This window comes from Leptonychotes weddellii, chromosome 4 (genome assembly GCF_054177405.1).
Source record: "Leptonychotes weddellii isolate Sample4059 chromosome 4, ASM5417740v2, whole genome shotgun sequence".
Classification (NCBI taxonomy): Eukaryota; Metazoa; Chordata; class Mammalia; order Carnivora; family Phocidae; genus Leptonychotes; species Leptonychotes weddellii.
The window spans coordinates 170,066,213-170,073,761 of record NC_138372.1 but is presented as its reverse complement, the minus strand read 5'-3'; the positions used below and the strand labels follow the sequence as shown (position 1 = coordinate 170,073,761).

Below are 7,549 nucleotides of genomic sequence, written 5' to 3'. Positions count from 1 at the left end.
TATTCTGGGGGCCTTGGGAGCCACGCCCGGCCTGCCTGCAGGAGCAACGCCCTTCTCCAGCTGGTCTGTGGGCTGGGACTGACCCAGAGAAGCTCCTGCCGTGAACCGAGTTGTGTCCCCCGCAATTCCTATGTTGAAGCCCCAATGCGATGTATTTGGCGGTGGGGCCTTTGGGAGGTGATTAGGTTCAGATGAGGTCATGAGGGTGGGGCCCCCACGATGGGGTTTGTGCCCTGATAAGATCAGACACCAGAGCTCCCCCCACCAGGTGAGAACACAGCGAGAAGGGGGCCGTCTGCAGTCCAGGACGTGGGTCCTCGCCAGGACCCGACCCTGCTGGCACGCTGGTCTCAGACGTCCAGCCCCCAGAGCTGTGAGAAAGCCATCTGTTTCGTAGGCCGCCCAGCCTGCGGTGTTCTGTTACGGTGGGCTGAGCAGAATGACGGAGCTCGTAACTTAAAGACCTAGCGGCTGTTCTCAACCATCTTCGGTACATACTAACGAACTTCAAATACACATATCCAGTAAAATCAGAAAAAAGAGAAAAAATTTCAAACACTAGCTTCAACAACTCATTCTGCCAATATCATTTTGTCTTTCTTTTTTTGTAAGATTTTTATTTATTTATTTATTTGACAGAGAGAGACACAGCAAGAGAGGGGACACAAGCAGGGGGAGTGGGAGAGGGAGAAGCAGGCTTCCCGCCGAGCAGGGAGCCTGATGTGGGGCTCAATCCCGGGACCCTGGGATCATGACCTGAGCCGAAGGCAGACGCTTAACGACTGAGCCACCCAGGTGCCCCCATCAATTGCATTTCCTTTTTTTTTCTTTTTTTAAGATTTCATTTATTAGAGAGAGAGAGAGCACAAGCAGGGGAGGGAAGAGTAGAGGGAGAAACAGACTCTCCACTGAGCCAGGAGCCCGATGCGGGGCTCGATCTCAGGACCCTGGGATCATGACCTGAGCCGAAGGCAGACGCTCAACAGCTAAGACACCCAGGCATCCCCATCTTCCTTCTTTTTATTAGAATTTTATTTATTTATTTAAGATTTACTTAATCTTAGTTAATACTTAATCCAGTGTGCCGTCTAGCCTTGTGGGAGCCCTCAAGCTTGTGAGCGAGCCTGTGGGCAGGGTGGGGGCAGTGGGAGAGGGTCTCAAGCAGACTCTGAGCCGAGCATGAGCTCAGCTGTGCTCCTGACAGCACAGGGCTGGGGGTGAAGCACAAGGACGGTGCAGACCCCACGCAGGCCTGTCTGGCCATCCGCTGGTGTCTGGCCACATGACACTGGGACACACACGGTCCCAACTGCCTGTGTTCATGACTGTAAGCAAACAAAGGCAAGATGCCCTATCGGTGGTTGGAGAGGTTGAGTCAGAACAGGGAGCCCACAGCCCTGGGGACACGCTGGCCCCGGGCCTGCACCGCACGGGATGATTTGTCCGCAGGCAGAGGATTTGCGGAGCACAACTCTGGTCGTGAGTTCCGGCTAACGAAGGCGACTTTCCGATCCTCTGAAGTGCTCGCAAACGACAAAGGTCCCGGCCACAGGAGGGCCCCCGCTTCTGGGGGCCACGGGCCGGACACGGGGCAGACCTAATGGGGAGCGTGGTGGAGAGACAGGGGCAGGAAGGGGTGGGCAGGGGCGCCAGGGCCACAGCCCGCCTCCTCCGGTGAGGCCGCTCAGGGGGCCGGGGGGCTGCCGGGTTTTCCTGCCACTCGGGGACCTGGCGGGCTTCCTCCCTCCAGGCTGTCAGGGGCAACCGCAGTGCCTGGTCAGGGACGGGACACATGGGGCCTTGGGACCCCTCCTCTCTGCTGCCGCGAGAAGCCCGGGCGGGAAGCCTCCCTGCAGTGGCCACACTCACAGGGCCTCCGGGTCAGGAGCGGTGTGTGCTGATGCTGCTGCCCTTGGGTCACTGGAAGGCCCGGCCACACTGGGCGCCCCTGCAGGGCCACTCCCCGCTGCACCCCAGCTGATGCTGGGGGAGGTTCTGCCTCTGCCCGAAGGCTTTCCCACAGCCGCCAGGGGTCCGGCCTGCGTTCAGGGTGGACCGCGCGGTGCTGGCCGAAGCCTGTCCACGCACCTTGCAGCTGAAGGGCTTCTCACTCGTGTGCTTTCCCTGGTGCCGCGGAAGGTTGGAGAGCCACCAGAGGCCTGGCCCCATCCAAAGCCTGTGAGGGACGTGGCTCCCGTGGGAACCGCCTGGTGAGCAAGAAGCCGAGTGTGGACCGTGTTGCAGATAAACGTCTGCCCCTCAGCGGGCCGTCCCCGAGGCTCTGAGGCCGGCCGGTGCCCGCAGCACAGCCCGCACTCCCTGCGCCGTCCGTCCGCCATGCCAGGAAACCGCACGGCCACCGGTTCAGAGCAAAGCTCTTCCCAAAGCCAGCTCCTCGGCTTTCCACGGGAGTTGACGCTGGCCGATGACAGTGTCTCCTCGGTGAAGGGGCACAGATACCGCAGAGCTGGGGGCAGGCAGAGCGGCCAGCAAACAGAAGAGAAGCTCCCAGAAGAAAGTCTGTCCCATCAGCTCAGGTCAGAACGAGGGACTCACTCCAAGCAAGTGGCTCAGGAGGGACAAAGGAGCAAACTATAAATGGCAGAAAAGTGAAAATAAAGTGTGGCGTCCCCCGCCGTTCCCTGATACTCGGTGAGCTCGAGGGCAGCGGCAGGCGGGCCCCCAGACAGCGCAGTCGGCTGGGGCGTCCCAGCAGCAAGGCCCTGCCCGGCGGCTGGCACAGGAGACCGGAGGCCACGCAGCCCCGGGGGGTTCTGGGCCACTCGCCGTCCAGGCCGTAAGCGTCCTTCCGACCAGGTGCCCGACACCCTCTCCGCCCGGGGACCCTCGCCGTCTGGTATCTCCCCGGCTCGCCTCACACGTCCGTTTCATCGCACTTGTGAAAGGATCTGAAAGCAAAACCAACCCGGCGTGCGGCCACCACCTCACCTAACGGAGGGAGGCACCATCACCACCTCAATTTTACCAAAGAGCAAACGGGCACATGGAATAAAGCACCTGCCGAGGCCACACGTGGAGACCCTGCAGCAGGCGTGTCAGCCTCCTGGCCTCGTCCTGCGAGTACCTACGCCTGGAGTCTCCACAGGACAGCGCGGGCCCCACAGACCCCACCCGGACTCTGCGCTGCACCTGCCGCCTGTCCCGCCTCACACGGCCCCACGTGCTTGGTGCTCCCCAGAGAAGCGCTCGGTGCAGGAACGTGGCCTGCCTCTGCGCCCCGTGGGTCCTACAGTCCAGATTACAAAGCAGCTCCCCCCCACCCCGTTCCAGTGGGAGAGGAAAACACCATCAGGGGATGCGGTGTGTCAGGCTCCCCCAGAGGGCTCACCTGGGCAGCAACTCCTCTGGGGTTCCCGAAACTCGGGTCCCTCACGCTCCTCAATCCACGGCTCATCTCTCTGTTCCAGGAGAGGCGAGGTCTGGTCTGGGGCCACAGAATCCTTCTCAAAGGGGAGAAAAGGTACAGAGAGAATGAGGGTGCCAGGGCTCAGGCCAGCCCGTGGGGGTTCCTCAAGAGAAGTCACCCCAAAGCAGAAATGCTAGAAATGGAGAAGAGAATTGGGGCAGCAAGTCAAGCAAGATGGGCTCTCCACACATGACCTGTTGGTGAGAAAGGCCCCAGATGTTTCCAGCAACTCAAAGGAGGAAGATGGGGCTGCTTCCAGAGGAGCATGGAGAAATGCCCTTGGCTAGAGTCAGCCAGGATGGCCCCTTTATGGCACACAGACAAGAACTTGTGTTTCCAGCCCCTTAGCCTAGCCTCGAGGCCCCAGGGCCAGTCAGGCACCCGACAGGCTCTGGAGGCCAATGGCACAGCCCTTCCCCAGCGCAGCCGAGCTCCCGAAATTGTCCAGCAACATGTCCCAGGAGAGGGCCTGCTGGCCAGGGTCCAGACACTGCCACTGCTCCCCTGGGAACTGTGTGGACACCTCCTCGAAGGTCACTGGGTCCCGCAATACAGACAGCTCCCCACCAGGAGCAGGACATCAGACGTGGCCATTCGTGAGGCTGCAGGACAGTGGGAAATGAAGACGCTAAAACTCACATGTTCAGGCTGGAAGAAAAGAAGGGGGATGGTCTCCAAGGAGGAAAACCCTCAAGAGGCCTGCAGCTTAGGTGCCAGGGAAGGCACCTGTTATGGACTGTTTGGGTCCCCGCAAATTCATATGTGGATCCCTGAGCCCCAGGATGGCTGTATTGGAAGGTGGGGCCCTGATCCCATAGGATTAGTGTCCTTGTACGAGGAGACACCCCAGAGCTTACTCCCTCACTTCCTCTCCCCCAGGTGGCTGTCGATGAGCCCGGAAGTGGGTTCCCACCAGAGCCCAACAAGGCAGGGACCTGATGTGGGACTTCTAATCCCCAGAGTGGGAGAAAAACACATAAAACATACCTGTGGGACTGAGTTATGGCCACTCTTGCCAACCTAGCGCCTAGGAGGGCCGTTCGCTAGGACACTTACCACGGTCTTTTTTTTTTTTTTTTTTTTTTTTTTAAGATTTACTTACTTAGGGGTGCCTGGGTGGCTCGGTCGTTAAGTGTCTGCCTTCGGCTCAGGTCATGATCCCAGAGTCCTGGGATCGAGCCCCACATCGGGCTCCCTGCTCGGCGGGAAGCCTGCTTCTCCCTCTCCCACTCCCCCTGCTTGTGTTCCCTCTCTGGCTATCTCTCTCTCTGTCAAATAAATAAATAAATCTTAAAAAAAAAAAAAGATTTACTTACTTATTTTACAGAGAGCGAGCGAACAGGGGGAGGGGCAGAGAGAGAGAGAGAAATCCTCAAGCAGATTCCATGCTGAGCACGGAGACTGATGCAGGGCTTGATCCCAGGACCCTGAGATCATGACCTGAGCTGAAATCAAGAGTCGGGACGCCCCCACCTACCATGGTCTTAATGTAAACGGATCACATTCCCCCAACTCCATAAATGAGAACCAGTGAGCAGGCAGCTGCTGATCTCCTAAGCCACCATCAGGAGCCCCTCCCCATGGAGGGGCTGGGCGCTGGGGGCTCACCTGGGGCACATCGATGGGGAGATGGTGTGGGGGGGGCCCTCTGGGGAAAGGCAGGTGCAGAGAAGCAGCTGATCTGGGGAGACGATGAAAGTGAGCGAGGCTGCAGTCCAGAGGCCCCTCCTGACCCCAGAGCTGCACCTGCTCAGTGGACCAAGGGGGAGTCGGGACAAACCCATTACACGAGTGCTTTTGCAGGGTCTGCTCCAGAATGGAAGGTGAATTTGAGGGTGGGGAGGGGCCGGCATCACTGTAAAAAAACGGGAAAGCTGGGCGCTACTGAGTTTTACCTCCCATACGCAAGGACTCAGACATTCCAGAAAGCCATAGTCGGACACTAAATGATGGCTGAGACCAGCCACTGAGGGCTGAAAGCCAGCAGCTATGCTGCAACCATGTGCCTGGATGATTTGGGGCTAAAAGCCACTGAGGCAGCCTGGGTTCCTCCCCAGGACACGGCACCAGGACAGCCCACACCCATGGCACTGCCCGCGGAGATGTCCTCACGCACTTCCCCACAGATAAGGACACGACGCAGCCTTCCCCAGAACCACGACGGTGCAGCCCCTCCTTCCTCATTACTCTTCCTATAGAGCCTCGCTATTCTTCACCGGGTTGGGGGACTAAGCCGCAACCTCCCCTACACTGTGCAGCCAGGGTCTGCTCAGCCCCAGCTTCTGCCCCCAGCTCTGTTCAGAACTGCCCTCCTCAGAGTCGCCACGTCCCTCCTGCCGCCGGGGGCTCCTGTGTCTTTCCCAGGCAAAGCAGGAGCCCCGAGATACAGGGGAGGCCAGTCCCCAAGACACCCCAAGAAGGGACAAACCAGCTGGCGGAAGGTGCCTAGTTCCCCGTACCAGAGATGAAAGAACGAGGCCTCACTCCAGATCCCACACACACCAACGGAATCATAAAGAACCATGCGGAGGAAAGGTCCACCAAGTTCAGCCACTGGGTGCAATGGATAAATTCCCTTCAAAGCACATTATGAAAATAAGAAAAGAGAAAGAAACAGACTTCCCCCGGAGAAAGTAGCAGCCCCCGCTGACTCCCGGGTGAACTCTACCAAACCCTTAAGAAAGAGCAGCACCGGCCTCCGAAGCCTCTAAGAGAGCAGAGGACGGGCAAATACCGTCCAGCCGGCCTCCTGAAGGCCAGCAAAGCCGGGATGCCAAAACCTGATAACAACACGAAAGGACAAGAAAATCGCGGGCCAATCTCTCTCATAAGCACAGATACTATTTTTTTAAAGATTTATTTATTTGAGAGAGAGAGAGAGAGAGAGCACGAGCAGGGTTGGGGGGAGGGTCAGAGGGAGAGAAGGTCAAGTAGACTCCCCGCTGAGCACGGAGCCTGAGCAGGGCTCAAACCCATGGCCCTGAGATCATGACCTGAGGCGAAATCAAAAGTCGGAGGCCTGTCTGCGCCCCCAGGAGCCCCAGACACACATATTCTTAACAAAACATCAGGAAGCCCGACACAGCAACTTATACAAAGAACTCTGTGTCATGATCAAATGGAGTTGACCCCAAGAACGCAATGTAGGTTTGACCTTGGTTTGCCGGAGTTAGTGACTCCAGCGCTGGAGGGCACCAGAGGAGGACACGACCACCTCCTGGAACGACGCCTTCATCCAGCGACATTCATGCGTTCAGCGCTCTCTCTACTCACATCTGCTTCACTTGTCCCACCCTCCTCCATCTGAAAGTTCTGACAAACGTTCATTCCGTTTTCCTTTTGACACTCAGTGGGTGTTAAATGTTTTCCTGAATATGTTCTTCAATTGGAGATTTTCTTTATGTTTTCAGGAGCAAGGCATCACCTGTAATCAAATGTCTTCCCCAACTTTTCCTAAGTCACTTGAAAAGGAAGCAACATAATCCACCACATTAACAGGATGAAGGAGCGGTGCCTGGGGGGCTCAGTCGGTTAAGTGTCAGACTCTTGATTTTGGTTCGGGTCATGATCTCAGGGTCGTGAGATCAAGCCTGGCATCGGGCTCCGCACTGAGCCTGCTTAAGATTCTCTCTCTCCCTCTGCCCCTCCCCACCTTAAAAACACAGAATGAACAAGAAAACCCAAACCACACGATTACCTCAACAGATGCAGAAAAGGCATTTGTTAAAATTCAGCATCCGATTCTGATAAAAACTCTCAGCAAACAAGGAACACAAGAGAGCCTCCTCAAGCGGACAAACCTGCAGCTACCATCATGTTTAACAAATACTGAACACCGTCCCTCTCAGATCCAGAATAAGGAAGGCTGCCCTTTGCAGCCTCATAGCTTCCCCTCAGCTTCTATTGAAGGTCCGAGCCAGTACAAGAAAGTAAGAAAAATCCAGCCCTCAAGATGACAGAGAAAGAAGTAAAACTGTTATTATCCAAGGATGACCTGTGTTTCTAGGAAAATCCTATGATCTCTTCAAATAAAAACTAGAGCTAATGAGTGAATTAAGTGAGATCAAAGAATATAAAAATCCATTACATTTCTAATAGCAATGAATACTGGGAAAATGAAAT

General features: G+C 56.5%; 1 long non-coding RNA gene across 2 annotated transcripts in view; it reads right to left on the bottom strand.

Annotated features, from left to right (window-relative positions):
* Nucleotides 1-655: 655 nt before the first annotated feature.
* Nucleotides 656-7,549, bottom strand: part of LOC145721010 (uncharacterized) — an 11,668-nt gene continuing 4,774 nt past the window's right edge. Inside the window, exons 1-3 of one of the 2 annotated variants that reach the window (XR_014144479.1) lie at nucleotides 3,350-4,687; nucleotides 2,089-2,909; nucleotides 656-1,597 (exon numbers count right to left, since the gene is read on the bottom strand). This is a non-coding gene — a long non-coding RNA (uncharacterized LOC145721010). Of the gene's footprint in view, nucleotides 2,910-3,349; nucleotides 4,688-7,549 lie in introns of those variants that run through there. The other variant, XR_014144478.1, reaches the window with a different exon arrangement.